The 15,552-nt window shown below is 38.6% G+C and overlaps 1 protein-coding gene across 12 annotated transcripts in view; it reads right to left on the bottom strand.

Annotated features, from left to right (window-relative positions):
* B3GALT1 (beta-1,3-galactosyltransferase 1) overlaps nt 1-15,552 on the bottom strand; it is a 186,741-nt gene that overhangs the window by 4,948 nt on the left and 166,241 nt on the right. For 7 of the 12 annotated variants that reach the window (XM_039554608.1, XM_039554606.1, XM_039554605.1 and 4 more), the window contains 2 exons: nt 6,694-6,766; nt 452-490 (listed from right to left, as the gene is read on the bottom strand). The gene's annotated coding sequence lies outside the window, so the exon portion shown is untranslated. Of the gene's footprint in view, nt 1-451; nt 491-3,105; nt 3,196-4,513; nt 4,701-6,693; nt 6,767-15,552 lie in introns of all 12 variants that reach the window. The other 5 variants (XM_039554612.1, XM_039554613.1, XM_039554610.1 and 2 more) reach the window with 4 other exon arrangements.

Here is a 15,552-nt window from a genome sequence, read left to right as displayed (position 1 = left end):
TTTTCTCATGAGGGATCAAAATGCATAATAGCATACTGGAATAGAGCAGCGTAACTGAGGTAATGCCTTTATAATTGGTAATTTCTCGCAGATGGTTTTAAGTAAAAGAAAGAAAGTGTGCATAGCATATTGACCATTTAGATAATTTTAAAGGTATATGAAAATAATTTTATGGTTTTGAGCATTTTCTTGCTTCCTAGAATTTCTTCTGGCCAGTCTTTCAAAATGTGCTATGGAACATTTTAAAATTATTTAAAGAGTGAAAAATAGTGTACTTTATTCTAGGATCGACAACATCTGTGGCAGCTATGCACCCAAAAACCTACAAATCTAATTTGGTCTAAATGTTAATGTCTTTCCTGCTAACAAGAACACGTTTTGGTGGAAATCAGACAGAATGGAACTGACTGGGAAAGGTACAGAAGAGAGAGAGATATGTAAGCTGTCTTACCCATGTAAAGATCAGCACTCGAGTAGACTCCGTAAAACTCTAAAAATAAATTAACACAGTTCAGTTATTCTTGTTGCCTTCCTTCTCCTCTTCCCCCAGACCAGTCTTTCAATGAGCAAACATCATTTGTGTACCATGAAAGATAAATCACCATGGCAGCCTAGTAATGGTGGCACTTTGCTGGCTGGTGTGCAGAGAGTTGCCTGCCGGGACAGGCAGGGTTCCTGCACTGGCAGCCCTATCCTGTGCTGTTCCAGTCTTGCCTCTAGCATCAGGTAGCTTTGAGACTTTCCTGGATCGAGGGCATGTGCCAGCCCTGAACCTTCCATTACTCTTAGCAAGTTTGCTGGGAACCAGTTTTGTTTATCATCATTTTGTGGATGAGACAAGCTGCCTCAAGCCTGCCAGCTCAGTGCTGACTCCTCCAAGGCACATCAGTAGCTGGAGAGTGCCTGTAGGCTCCACCTTCCTGAGTTTTACTGTTGCATTACTTCAGAGCTAAAGGATAGTAGAAGCATGCAACAGAGGAGCTCTCTGCAAGAGTCTCTGAAATATTTAACATTTACTTTGGATAGAACAAAATATGTATTCAGGTAAAGAATAGAAGCCCTGTCTTAGAAATGTCCTCTCTGATTTCACACCACCAACACGTTGCAGCCAGACGCCCCTCTAGGCAGGCAGTCGGAGTGAAAGGACAGTTAGGTACCCTGTGTCATCATTTCACTCCGAGGCTTAAGAACAGCAGAGAAACAACCTGAACATTTGCTAAGTCTATACAGACTGTCATCTCCTCATAAAGTCTTATAGCTAGTCTTCATTAATGCACTTTTAATTATTTAATGACCAGAACCCACCTACTGCTCTTCCCTTTCACAAAATAGGGTAATGTGAATTTTTTGCCTGTTTCAGAGCTTCATCACTTTTAATTGGTTTTGCCCTATAATTGGGGCAATTTAATGAGGTAGAGGTGGGCTATGATCTCCTTCATTACTTGTCACAGGACTCAGGGTTTGTGATCTTTTCCTACCAAGCAGTAGCAGCAAATGTTTGGGAGCAGTGCATTTAAGTGAGACTTTTAATTGCTCCATAGGACTGCAGAACCCAATGATCTTGGCAGGGCAGACACATGTACATCCTTGTAAATAAATACAGTTGTGATAAATATATACACAGGTGCTACTGTAATGTCTGGAGAGGAGATGTATCATGCTTTATCAACCTGCTGTGATACAGTTCTGAGAAAGGCAAAACCCATCCCTGATCTGGTAAGTTGGTTTTGTTTCTGGCTTCACTGGGAAGCTCTGCTAATGCTCCCACTGGCAATGCCAGGAAGGAAAACCACCAAGTGCAAAAAGCCATAATGTAATGAAGACAAGAGTGTAAAGTCTAGAAAACTGTGTTAATAAAGAAAGAAGTACAGCAGTCATTGATTGGAGATGTAGAGTGAGAGATATGTAGGTCAGTGTGTTTAATGGACTCCAGCATTAAGGTCTCACAAATGAATGCAATATTCTGCATATGATGTATTATTTTAGGAAACTATATATTGCATTATCTAAAAGTGTATGATGTCCTACCTCTTTTCCCTCATAAGGGCAGGTGCATTAGTTACCATGAGCACTGTGCAGATATCTGAGGGAAAGGAAAATTGTAACCAATGCTTCTTACAAACTGCAAAATTACATAAAATAGCTTTTCAGTCCAGCAATGTCATGGCTGTGACATCCAATCTTGTGTGCTCTGAAAGGATTAGAAGCAATAAAAGCCTTACTCCATTTTGAAGAAACTTTTTGAGCTTTTGTAGGGAATTTTTTTCTCAGATATGAAATCTGTAGGTAACTATGTGGGATGAATGTTACTTGTATTGGCCCCTGGATTGCTGTTTCCTGAAAAAGGTTTCTCTTTTTCTGTTGTGTACTTGGTGGTGTTTTTTTTTTTTTTTGTTTTTTTTTTTTTTTTTTTTTTTTTTTTTTTTTTTTTTTTGTTTTTTTTTTTTTTTTTTTTTTTTTTGGTTTACTTTGCCTTTTAAAAAGAAAAATAAGAGTTGACATGGTGTGCTTTGGTTTGGAGTGTTTTACACCAACCCTGCAGAATTTTTGAGCAAAGTGTAGGTGAAGTGGTTAAGAGTGAGCTGGCTGTAGTTTTCTGATGAGTGAAATTTTAAATTTAATTATTTTTTTGGGAAGATTGAGGGGAAAACCAAAACGAAAGCTCCCTCCTATTCCTCCTCACAGGAAGTCTCTCTGCTATTCCAGCTCTTGTGAGATGAAAATGTAAAAATTAAAGTTCATGTTCCTTCTTTACTTGAGCTTTTTGCTACACATGGGGAAGAGATTTGAAAGAAAACAGCGTAAGCAAAATTGGCAAATAGTGTAAATACAATACCAAATTAGCTGAGAAGTCTTGGTCTATAATTTAGGTGAGATTATTTTTGCCTCCAGGACCAATCTCTCTTCTGCTTTGTAGTATCACAGAGGGGGTTGGATAAGTAGCTATGTTGTGTATTTTTTTGGCCACAGGGCAAATGCTCCTACAAATTATTTCTGGTAACATTGGTCCTGCCCAGTAATTTCAGTAATGTTTAGCTTGCACGGACAAGAAAATACATAGCTTGATTAGGCAGAGAAATATGAACTAAGCAGTGAAATACTTACTTAGTGATGTTTTAGCAGACAAGAATTTCAGAGGTTGCCAAATTCTATTATTAAAGATGATGCTAATTAATCAAGATCCTAAACAAGCACCTGCAACATAGGAATAATTCTAGGAATTTTGCAAAATTATTCACAGTATCAAAGTCTGTGACAGCAAACCTTTTTGTTGTCATATGTTGTGACCTGAAACAAATTTACAGCCTTGTGGGACTTGTATATCAAGGATGTGACTTAAAAGGAATGAAATCAGAGTCTAAAATTAATGTACTCAAATTGTAGTGAATTAAAATTTTGTGTTAATTACTCATTTGGAAAAGAGGAGTAATAATGTATGTGAACTAAGATCACTATGATCAGAATAACAACTGAAAACACTTCAATGCCCATGTTACTTTACTTCCTTTAGCAGTTTGCCCAGAAGTTGTTCAGAATATTTTTAACGTCACCAGTAGTAAATATTTATTAGTAAAAACTCCCTTCAATATTTGTGTAGCAAATTAATTTATATATTGTATTTTAGTCCTGATAATGGATTCAGTATATCATCACTATAAGGATGACTTTTTTTTTCAGTTGTGCCATGATCTTCTTGAATTTGGTGTTGAAATTCAAAGACCTTCTAACCAGGAGCATATAGGATGTCACAGGGAGAGTGGAAAGCTTTTATCAGCTTTGGATTTTGCCTGTTGGAATAGACTTTATCACATTTGGGGGCAATTACACAGGCAAAGGAAGCTGTCACCTTCTTTCTTGTCTTCTTTGGAGTGAAAGAAAGCTTTCTAGCAGGGCAGTGGCAGTGTTTAAGCTCTTGGATCCTTGCTTATAGAATTGTTTTAATTCAATCTGTCCCTTTTTCTAACCTGATAGTCATACTAGAAGTAATAAAAGGCTCAAGCATTGAGGATAGATGATTGCAAAAAGCAAATGTTCAGCATTGTGTTTCAGTACTGTGACACGAAGTTGTGGGCTTAATTGCACTATTCACAGCCCATGCTGTGCAAGCCGGAGAAGCCGCCCAGTCAGAGCACAGAAAGCTGTACTGTGCAACTTCTGTAAGTAATTGTCTTGATGAGGACTGTATTTGCAGCAAACCTTTTATGAGCTGACTGCACATCAAGAATAATCCTCCAGATAATGAGCACAGTTGAGAATCTTGTTAACTGTTCATGAGCAATTTTCAGGCAGACACCAAATGAGTTCAGCAAACGTTACTCATCATGGCAATATTTTGCCAATATTTTGGAATGCTGCTGTCTCTGCTGAGAGGCTGTTGATCTTTCTTTCAAGAAAGCCTGTCCTGTGTAAATGTAAATGTAAATTGCATTAAGGTATCTAGATCACAGTGGATACCCATGATAGAAGCCACAGCTCTTGAAGCCTGGCTGGTTGTCACAATTGTAATCCATACCATGTCACTACTGCTGAGGGAGGTGCTGAGTGCAGGCAGTCAGGATGCTGAGTCCTGGGGATGATCCTGGGTGAGAAGCTGAGGGAGATCACAGCTGTTCATCCTGACACCCAGGAGTCTGTTATGCAGAGCACAACTGAGTCAAATTAACACTGTGCATCTCTGCCAAAATGTACCTTTTCCTTTCCTGGAAAAAACAGGGAATACAGCTGCTAAATTATTTAGTAAATGTAGCAAACTCTTCTCATTTTCCCTGAAGAGACGTTTTTGTAAGTTTTCTGTGATCATGGCTTTCATCTGTATATATACCAAGATGCTGAAATGTCTTCACCATTTATGAAGTCCTTAAATTACCTAAGGAAAAGTCTGTGATTATTACTGAATCTTGTTGAGAAGATAATTATACTGAACATTAAGAACACATCTACATGGAAATCTGGGGATCTGTTATGTTCTAGGCTGTATGTTTTCATAGTAATTTGTGGAGGAAATTCTGGACAGATGGCACAGGTAATTTAGCAGGAGATTGCAACCTCCTTTCTGGGAACTTCATTTAAGGTTTCTTAAATATTCTAAATGCTTTTTCTGCCTGGGTGTAATGGATCTGAAACCAAATCAGCTCTGCAAAGAAAGACCTTCTTCTCTATAGCATTGTGGAAAGTGGCTGGAACAGCTGGAGAAGCCACAGGCTTGGGCTGAAGGGAGGAAAGTACAAGTATTCATTTCAGGTCCATGATTTTTAGAAAAATAAATTCTTCTATTCAGGTGGCTCATAGCTGTCATATGTTAAAAGAGGCTGTCTTCCCTTCTCTTCCCTCAAAGACAATGAGGACAAATATTTACTGAATAATTCCTTCTTCACAGACACATTGATGATAGGCTTTACCCTAGGCAGCACCTGAATGTGAAAGTAAGTATTTGCATAAGTGCAAATTTCATGCTAACAGTTCTCTTTTCGTGAATGCTGATTTGCACATAGTTTTTATTGCAGTTCATCATTAAATTGAATACTTGATCTCTGGAAATAAATGTGGTGTTTATAAATTATTTTTCAATATTTACTACCTGCTCCTAATGTGAACAAAAGGTAAAAATGTACTGTCCATTAGGGAATTTTACCAAAAGCTTCTCTAGGGAAAATGAAAGTTATAGAATTTTCAGCAAATGTGCCTGTGCTACTGAAAGTTCCCTAATCCTTAAAGAGCTACTGTAGTCTTTTAAAAGTTGTCTACATGAAAGTAAATCTGCTTGAGTTACATTTCTGTATTTTCCACTTTAGATTTTTTCAATGAATCTATAAAAACAGGATTATCTGTTTGTTTTCAAGACGTGCTGAAACAGCCCACATAAAACAACTAAACTACAATTTCATTGCTTGCTTTCTCATGTTTAAGAACAAATTACACAACTATTTTTTTCTCAGCAAAATAATTTACAAGTTAAAAAGTAAACAGTTTCCACCATGACTAAGCTGTCAAGTGCAATTTTCAATTGCAGACAATGAATCTGTTGAAAAAAGTACTTAGGAATATTTTGATTAACAAAACCACCAGATTTACCATGACTGAGGGGAATGGGATACATTACTTATTAGGAAATATGAGCTTGTCATGAAGGACATTATATAGAGATGGGATCTCACTGTTGGTTTGAGCAGCTTTTCTCTCTGGCTTGGTTTGTGCATCAGGAGCATTATAGCTATAACTTCCCCTTCAAGTTTTGCAGCTCAGGAAGTATTTTCTATGCTGAAATTTTCCCCCTGCTTCCTCTGAGCTAACCAGAAAAAAAAAAGTATTATTTTATAAAATATGATATTCACTTGACATTGAAATGGGATTTTATCCCATTTGGCACATTTCCAGTAGCCCTCTTACTGTTTTGGTTGTATTTTAAAACCGAGTCTCTCTGTCATGAGCATACAATGACTATGACCACTTAGTCACCAGTGGTATCACACAGCTGCTTCCATGTGGAAGGAGATGGAAGGACAGACCAGACAGACCCAAGGACTGTCTGTATGATGGATAGGTTTCTAAAGTTTTAGCAAATCAGCTATGCTTGGTCAGATACCAATCTAGAATGGTTATAAGCTAGATTTTACTCAACTCAAAATAATACTAGAACTTGAGACATGTCAGTCAGGTGTTGTCTTGCTGTAATGCTGATTGCAAGTGATTTACCTGGAGCCAGTTCATGGGAGTTTTGCTGCTGTCTTTAGTAGAAGGCGTTTTAAGCATATATCGTTTGCACTAACTAAAAGGGAGAGAAAAGAAATTAAAAACATAAAATGAAAGCACAGAATATTTTAAACCAGAAATCTTATTATTTTCTTTTTTTATCTTTTCTTTTAAATCACCCATGAGATGTCAAGGGCCAGATCTGTGCATTTTTCCCCATGAATGCTTTTCAGAAACATTTAAAAAACACTTTGTGGCTTCATGATGTGATAGGTGATTTGTGATTACACCAATCATGTCCTGCTACATTGGTAATGTGTAAATTGCATCTCAGTATGGTTATAAACTGATGCAAATAACATGTTTCACTTTGGGTTACCATAGCCACGACTGTTATTTTTTTCAGCTATTGTGCTGTGTTCTAGTGCAAAATCTCACAGCAAGGTTCCCTAGTGCATGTCACCACCAAATTGTTTACATCTAGTGAAAGTTTAGGACAAGGAAAAAAGAAAAGAAGCTTTCAGTTTTTTGAAAAAATTCAAGGGTGAAAACCTTTAGAACTGCTTTAATATAGAATATTTATTACTCATGAAACAATTGTACATAATTTAAGAGTCCATATCTTAAATTACCTTTGAGTAATAGGGTTTGAAATCAAGTGTACTGCTGTCTTTGTCTTAACCTTCTTAAATTTCACTATTATGTTTCCTTTGCATTCACAGCAATGCCGTGAAACTGTGGTCTGGATTATGACACCAAGAATAGATGACAGTGGCCTTGATTATATAAATGCCTACAGTAGTGGCACTACTATTCTCAATTAGTCTTTGTCAAAAAAGGAGGAGTAACAATTACGTGAAGACTGAAACACCTGTAATCACAGTGTCTGTGGTGATGATAACTCATCAAGTTGGATAATGAATCTACTTGCCATAATTCACATGCTATTGGGGGCATTGAAAGAAAAATACAAACAATTAAAGCTTTTTGGATTTACTGGGAAAAGTCCTAAAATAGTTTTGAGCCTGCTCATTAAGGTATCAGTCATGATGCTTGAGGAACTTGGCTTTTAACTTCATCAAAACTGGGGATGCTTCAGGCTGGAAACAGCTATATATAAATACATTGTTATAACCTCTTATTAATAGACAGTAACTGGCAAGATTCTGCAATGTCTCAGGCATATCTGTATAATACCTATATTTACTGTAATTGTTATGTATCTTTACATGTGATTCTTGGAGAGCTATTTCTTTTTAAGGCTGAAAAGTAGCTAGAATTCATGTTATTTTCCCATTTCTTCCACAGCAATGAGGCTAAAAAATTTTGTAATTAGTGAATTTAGTTGATCATACAATAGCATAGATTTAACTTTTCTGTGTAAGGAAAAAGTTAGGTATTATCAGATATCCAAGGAAACTGTTGGATACTGTGACACTGTGTCTATGTGGCCTTTTTTCTTTCTTTTCCCTGGAAATATTCTTCATGTTGAGGAGTCCCTAGAGCCTTGACCTGTCCACGTACAAACAGATTGCAGTACAGTTTTTTTCATGTTTGGATTACTGTAATTAATGTGAAGCTATGTTGCAAAGCATTTGTCCCCATGAGCTGTTTATAAGTCAAGCTTCAGGTTTCTAAATCCCATTGTGAAGTTGTGATAAATTTAACACAGGCTGTTGCTTTTAAAATTGCATGTGTGTCACATCAACTGTAACTTGAAAAAATGCCACAACCAAACGAGTGACTTTTGTTTTCAACTTGGAAGATACAGTGCATACTTCAGCCAGATGACTTATTCTCAGATATGTGAAAAACATTTCCTAGACATACACTTTTTTCTTTTTTTTTTTCTTTTTTTTAGGCAGTTGGTTAGTCATGATTGAGATCTCTCAGTTTACTCAGTTTATTTGGGCTCTCCTGGTCAGGGCTTTCTGAAAGCATTGCCTTAAGTCTGGCAGAGACACAGTTTCAGCTGTACTGGGCAGGCGGTGGCTGCCTGCAGCTGGCTGTGCGCCCTCTCCTCCAGCTGGTTGGTATTCCTGGGGGCTCTCTCCCACACTGCTCCAGCTGCCACACAGAGCACCTGCAGCTCTTCCTGGGCTTCCCAAGCAAGTTACCTTGCAGAGAAGGGATAGGCCTGTTGGGAAAATGGGACTTCCTTGCTCTTTGACTGGAAAGAAGTGGAATTACTGCCTTAGATGTTCGCGTTAAATACCTGGAGTGGCACTTTTCTGCAGAAGTGTTGGTGTGGCCACCAGCCAACATAGGTGTTCACAGGCCCACTGACCTCAGCGTAGCTCAAGGCCAGCACTTCTGGCTCTTAGCTGTATATAATTGCCTTAGAATGAAGAAACAGGTTTCTTTTCACTTTGTCATAACTAAATGATAGATGGGTTTTTTCTCAAACTTAAATCAAAACCTACTTTTATTGGGGATTGAACAAGAAAAATTTCTGCTGCAGAAGAGAGGGCATTGTTTTTGCAAAGCTATTAACATTTGAGAGCAAGCTAGCATCAGACTCTTTCAGCTAGCACATATGGAGCATTTCACAGACATGACCCCAGACTATTTGTCAGCATTTAGTTTTCTGAAGCTTGCATTTGAATAGATGGTTGGGCAATATTACACTTAATTATTCACTCAACACAAGAGGCCATCTCTCTTGTGGCATGATTTAAAAATGGGCTCATAGTAACTGGAGTTTTTTGGATGAATCAAATAAAGTAGTGCATGCTGTAGTTATTTGGTAAATACATATCCTGGTGGATCCATGGGAGTAAAACTGTCCTCATTCTTCTATGGTATTTCAAAAGTGCAGCAAATTGTGGCCTCAGCTGATACACAAGTTTGAAAAATACTGTTTGGGTTCATGAATGGGTTGCTGCCTACTTAGCTAAACTGAAAACCCATTCTGGGTTATCAGCTATGATATGCACTATGGTGCCTAGTCCACCCTCTTGCTCAAAAACCTTTTTATTTTTCCACTCTATCTCCTTTATGAGAATTGTGAAAACTGTGTATTAATCTCAGTGGAAGAAACTCGGGTGTCTCTGTAGAAAGCACAAGAAAACAGCTTGTCCATTTGTGCTCAGATTGGAATTTAACCTGACTTCTATGAGAATTGTTAAAAGTAAAAATTGAGGAAGTTTTCTTGCAAAGTGTTATTGATGAACATGCTGTAAGAACTTCTTTGTTAATAACTGTTATCTCCCAGCTGAGCAGAATATGTCTGATAATCTTAGGTATCTGATAAAGCAGCAGGAAGAATTGCATTTTGGTAAAGAGTAAAGCTGAATTCCTGTTTCAACTTACTTTTATAATTTATGTTATTAGAGATGTCCTTCATATATACTTTTAAAGCTTTCACTAGGGAGCATAAATTTCAAATCCCAAATATTGTGTGAGTAGTCAGGAATACTAACTGATTTGTTACATCTTTTGTTGGTGAGCGTTGTTAATCAGGAGTGCGTGCAGTGACTGGTAACTAGGAATATAGCTAAACAAACTTCTTCCTAATGTTTGTGCATATGTGCTTGTCTGTTTGTCACTAAATGTAACAGGGGCCATTTCTGTGGGCTCATTATGCTGATAGCACATTTTACTTTCTCTTTTTCCTATTGTGACTATGGAAGCATAACCAAAACTTCTCAGAATAATTGGAAACTCTCCAGTTGGCTTCTCCACCTGTAATTGCATTGGCTGATGTAGGTATAAATGTAGACTCATTTGTCTGTATTGAAGGATTTCTCAAAACAAAGGCAGAGAACTGTTATGTAAAGGATGACCTCAACTATATTCAGAGTTGAAAATAAGAGAAAACAGTCTTGCTCCTCCATATTGACTCTTACTGAAACTCTGCTGTGGCACAGGTAAAGTGTGTGATTACAGGGCAGCTCCAGAGAGGATTATGCAGCAACTGGCACACATTGTTGCTCAGTGTTTTCTGTTCCAACTCCTGGCCCCGCACAGGACACCCCAAGAGTCACACCATGTGCCTGACAGCATTGTCCAAATGTTTCTTGAACTCGGTCAGGCTTGGTGCTGTGAACACTTCCCTGGGGAGTCTATTCCAGTGCTCAACCACCCTCTAGGTAAAAACCCTTTTCTTGATATCTAAACTTCCCCTGACTCAGCTTCGTGCCATTCCCTTGGATCCTGTCACTGGTCCTGAGAATGAAGAGACTGATGTTTGCCCCTCCAGTTCCCCCTGTGTTGAAGACCACAGTGAGGTTGCTCTGCTTTGGTGTCTTGTGCCTTGATTCTATGCAGCTCAACAGAAAAAATTCTCTTTTTATCACCCACTTTTCTTTGGGATGTGTTGGATCCTGCTTGGATGGAAATGTAGTGCACCACTGATAGAAATCAACTTTGTGGCAATAAACAGTAAATATGTTCTGTCACTATGCTCAAGGGAATCATATGAAACCTTAGTTATCCATGTGTTTGAGGCCAAGCCTTAAGGAAAAAGAGGGTACATGAATATACAGTGTAAAAATATAGATTGCTTCTCTTCACTCTCCATCTGTGGACCTTCAAGAGCTCTATAAACACAAGCTCACTGAGCAGCTGTATACCCCAAGGAGGCAGAAAATACAGTAATAAAATATGCTAAGCAATTTAAGGGTCCAAATCTTGATACATACCTCAGGGTTGTAAGAATTAAATAGAGTAGTTTAACAGAGAGACATTCTTCGGGGAGACTTTTTTTTATAGAAGCAGCATAAGATCAAACTCCCCTTTTGATCATTTTCCAGGCTTTGGGGGTGCTTAGTCTTTGAGCAGAATCAGAAGAGATTGCTATATAAATAATGTGAACCTAGACCTCTGGAGGAAGATGTTTGGCTCATAAGGTGGCTGGAAACAACAGGGAGTCTCCTGAGCTTGTTTTAACTCTGTATAGGGCTCCCTCAACATCCTAAGCCCTTTTCTCACTTCTAGCAGTCTCCTTTCAGCATTATTTTAATCTGAAAGATCTCTTGAACAAAAGAGAGTTTAAAGCAGTCTGCAATCTTTGGTTCCATTTATTTCCCGGCTGCTCTGCTATCAAAGGCAGCATGACGCAAAAGTGAAAAGAAATGCAGTAAAGCAGCTGTCAGGCCAACTGTTGTGGGATCACACGGCCGCGGAAGGAACCCTCCTTTGCTGTGTGATGGAATGCTTGACGTGGGCCTGCAGTCGATGACACAGCCACGGTCTGTCTCCACTGGCACTCTGTCCATCAAGGAAGCAGGTGTGCTCAGACTCACTAAAAATAATAATGCTTTGGGATTGCCTGTGGTTTTTCTCTATATATATCTAAAGTAAAAGCAAGAAGTTATTTGGTGTCACAAATGATTTACTTTTATGGTTGTGGTTTGAAACAAATTGAGTTTTTAAAGTTTTAAAAAACTCATGCTCTTTCCATGGAAAAAGGCAGGAAGCATGAAAGTTGATGCAAACATCAGTAGTGCTTCGTCCTGCTGCTTGGGAGAAAAGGATTGACTTCCTGGCAGTCTCAGGGAAGTGGGGCAAGAGCTGCTGGAGAGGCAGGTGGTGTCTGGCTAAACCTTCCTGGGTACACAGAGGAAGTCAGGCAATCCTGCCTGGGTTGCAGAGTGAAGCCTCCCCATAGGGAATGGTTCAAGGTGAGAAGACAAATGATCTAAGTGCACAAAATTTCAATTTATTCTTGAAAAACCTTTCTTGCTAGATGCAGTGAAGAGTAATGCCACAAAACAAAGGGATGTAAATAACTTTTTGATTATCTTTTGTCTATGTGGTAACAATGTAACCAAAAAGCTACTCCAGTACTTTTAATGAGAACTTCACTGCTTTGTTATTCTTTCTCATTCTTCCTTTGTCTTTTTCTTTGAAAAAAATTATTTCCCTGTCTGTATAGCTCAGAGTGTGTGTACTTTGCAAAGATGCTGTCATCTGCCATTTACTTTCCCTTTTAAGCTACATTCTTAGACATACATTTCAGGGAAAAGGAATTCAAGTGGTTGAGTTTATTTTCCTTTTGTGTGAACAACAATACAACAATAATTCCAGAGCCAGGCAGTACGGCTGCCTGAAATGCCAACTGCAAATCACCTTTTCAGCGAGGCATTAATTGATTCTGTGAAATATGCTGGGTCAAAACTTCTTTTCAGTTCCTACTGCCATGCACTGGCTGGATCAATTAAACTCCATATAGCAAGTTTTTGAGATTAAGTCCAATAATTTTTTACTTTTCCTAACCCTTATTCCAGATCATTTTCCCTCCCTCTCAGCCCCTTGCTACACATGCCACTTGCAGCAGATAGGGGAGCAGTGGTGCCGCTGGGCACATGGCTGGGCCAAGGCTGCCTGTCCTTGGGTCACCCCAGGGCACCATGGGGCAGCCCCTCACCTCCAGCCAGGAAATGGCCCTCCCAGGAGGCAGGAACCCCTCAGTGAGTGAGGGGGATTAACAGTCCCCTCCTTCACAGGGAGAGCGAGAGCAGGAGAAAGGGGGTCGTCTTGCTCCTCCTCAACAGCTTGTGCCTTGTCTTTGGAGATGAGTGCTTCAAGAGCTGAGAAAAATACTACTACCTGAGATCAAGATGGGAAACATTTCTTTGTATCTGGGAAATTAGAGCCAGTGTGTCTGTAAGCTGGCACTGCCACGCAAATACCCATGCATTCATTAATACTTTATGATGATTTTTAGTCTGATCAGTTCCCCAGTCAGATGTGCCTCATGGTCAAAAGCCTGGATCAGCACAGCCAAGGGTCATCATCAGCTTGAAACAAGAGGATGAGGCAAAACAGGGCAGACCTGTTTTCATGATCACACTCCTGCCTTAAATGAGTATCAGAGAGCTAGGGCTCCCTTACTCCCTTGAGAACTGAAGCAGTACCCCCAAGATTTCCTTACACAAGAGTATAAGACCAAGCACACAGCTCCTTTCCTCCTCTTGCATCAATTGCAAACAAATAAAAAACCAAAAAGCTTTTGGTTGGCTGCTAAATATTTAGGTTTAAATTTCAGTGATTACTGGAAAGTTTTGGAAAACAATTCAAGGACTTGTTGAGAATTAAGAAAAAATACTCTCCCTTTAAAAATTTTTTTGCTTTCACAATAGCAAGTGATCCCTTGCATCCTTCGACTCTCCCAAGATCACTCTGAACTTAAACTGGAAATCTAATTGGATTTTAACAGGAATCTGGTCATGAATCCAACAGCTTTAAGGGGCATGAATAGTATAGCATTTGAGAATATGCTGCTATTTTGAAGATTGATGTGATTGTGTGATTTTGACAGAAAATGAAAACATAGTGAGAGGTGTCACAAGCCTCTGAATCAGCCAGATTCTTCTTAGAAGCCAAAGACAGTTTGGCTCAGGTAGGCTATTCTCCCACATATGCCTTTGCCAAAACAGAGTGTGTGCCAAGGCTTTTTTGCTATTGTTTTTTTCCTCCAGATGGCATAACGAGGGATAGACTGCTGGTTGCTTGCCAAGGGTTGTACAATATTGTGGCAAAATGCAATCCCAAGCCTCAGTTTTGAAGGTAGCATATCAATCACTTATTCTTCAGGTTCCTATATTTCTTGCATGTAGGGTCAAACCTCTGTCATCAGGCCAAGCCTATTAACAAGTTTCATCCAAATGTTTTGAGAGCGACAAAATTTGGTATGTTTTCTCTCCAAATGTTGACTAAAGTGTCCACTGCTAGGAAGGTAAGAGCCAATATGTAGCTAATCCTCTTTAAGAATCTGTACCTCAAACCTAAATTGCTAAATTGCTCAGGTCAGCTAAAAATAATAATGCTTTGGGTTTGCCTGCGGTTTTTCTCTCTATACATATAAAGTAAAAGCAAGAAGTTATTTGGTGTCACAAATGATTTACTTTTATGGTTGTGGTTTGAAACAAATTGAGTTTTTAAAATTTTAAAAAATAATTTCTTGCACTTAAATGATGTTGTAATAATAAGTAGAGCTAAAGAAGATTTTTTACTAAAGGGTGTGTATTTTTTCACCAGATTGATATATACATCTTTCTCCTGTTGACATGCATTTTCAAAATAAACCCGATGTTAATTGCACCTTCCCTGGGTAACACAATGGCAGAATGATCCACCTTCTTTCTGTCAGGTGTTTGAGGGGGTAAAACACATCTAGGAACAAAGTTACTCCTTGAGAGTACCACATACACCCTATTTAGTCACTGTACTCGAGAAAACTTCCAATCTAGATAGGGTTAATGACAAAACAGTCAAGGAAGTCAATCCTCCCTGTCATCTTTGGGTGTAACTTTATTTTATATAAACTGTTCTTGTTCTAGGTGTTCATTTGACCTTGCAGCCACGCAAGGCATCCAAAGTGATGGTGACTTCAGTGTGCTGACATTTATGATAATAAAAGCAATTTTAATATGGGATTATGCTGCCATTTTAATAAACTACTACAAATAGTCTCTCTCCTGTAGCAGGAGAGGGCAGGGTTGGTATTGAGTAATATTTTTTAAAGACTTCAGAATGACAGCCTGTATGACAAACACATGTAAGAAGATGGTTTTGCTATGAATTATAAAACAAAGGAAAAAGTTCTCCAAAAAACAAGATTAGTTTTTAAAAGTGACTTGACAAGCTAAGTACAAGTAAGCTTGCTCTCCAATTTAGGCTGTTTGGAAGGAGCATGGATGAGATTTTTAGCATCTTAGTGATATGACAACAGAAAAAATCTACAATCACTCTTTAGGTGCCCAGTACACTGTATTTGGAACACCAAAAGTATTTTCTTCTTCAAGAAATAATAGATTATTATCCTGGCTGGCAGGAATAACCTGTAAATTATATCTATATCTGGCACATATGGAAGAAAAGCCATCAGATAGTATCATACATGAAAAATTGGTTGCC

This window comes from Corvus cornix, chromosome 7, assembly GCF_000738735.6.
Source record: "Corvus cornix cornix isolate S_Up_H32 chromosome 7, ASM73873v5, whole genome shotgun sequence".
Lineage (NCBI taxonomy): Eukaryota > Metazoa > Chordata > Aves > Passeriformes > Corvidae > Corvus > Corvus cornix.
This window is presented reverse-complemented; position numbering and strand designations above follow the sequence as displayed.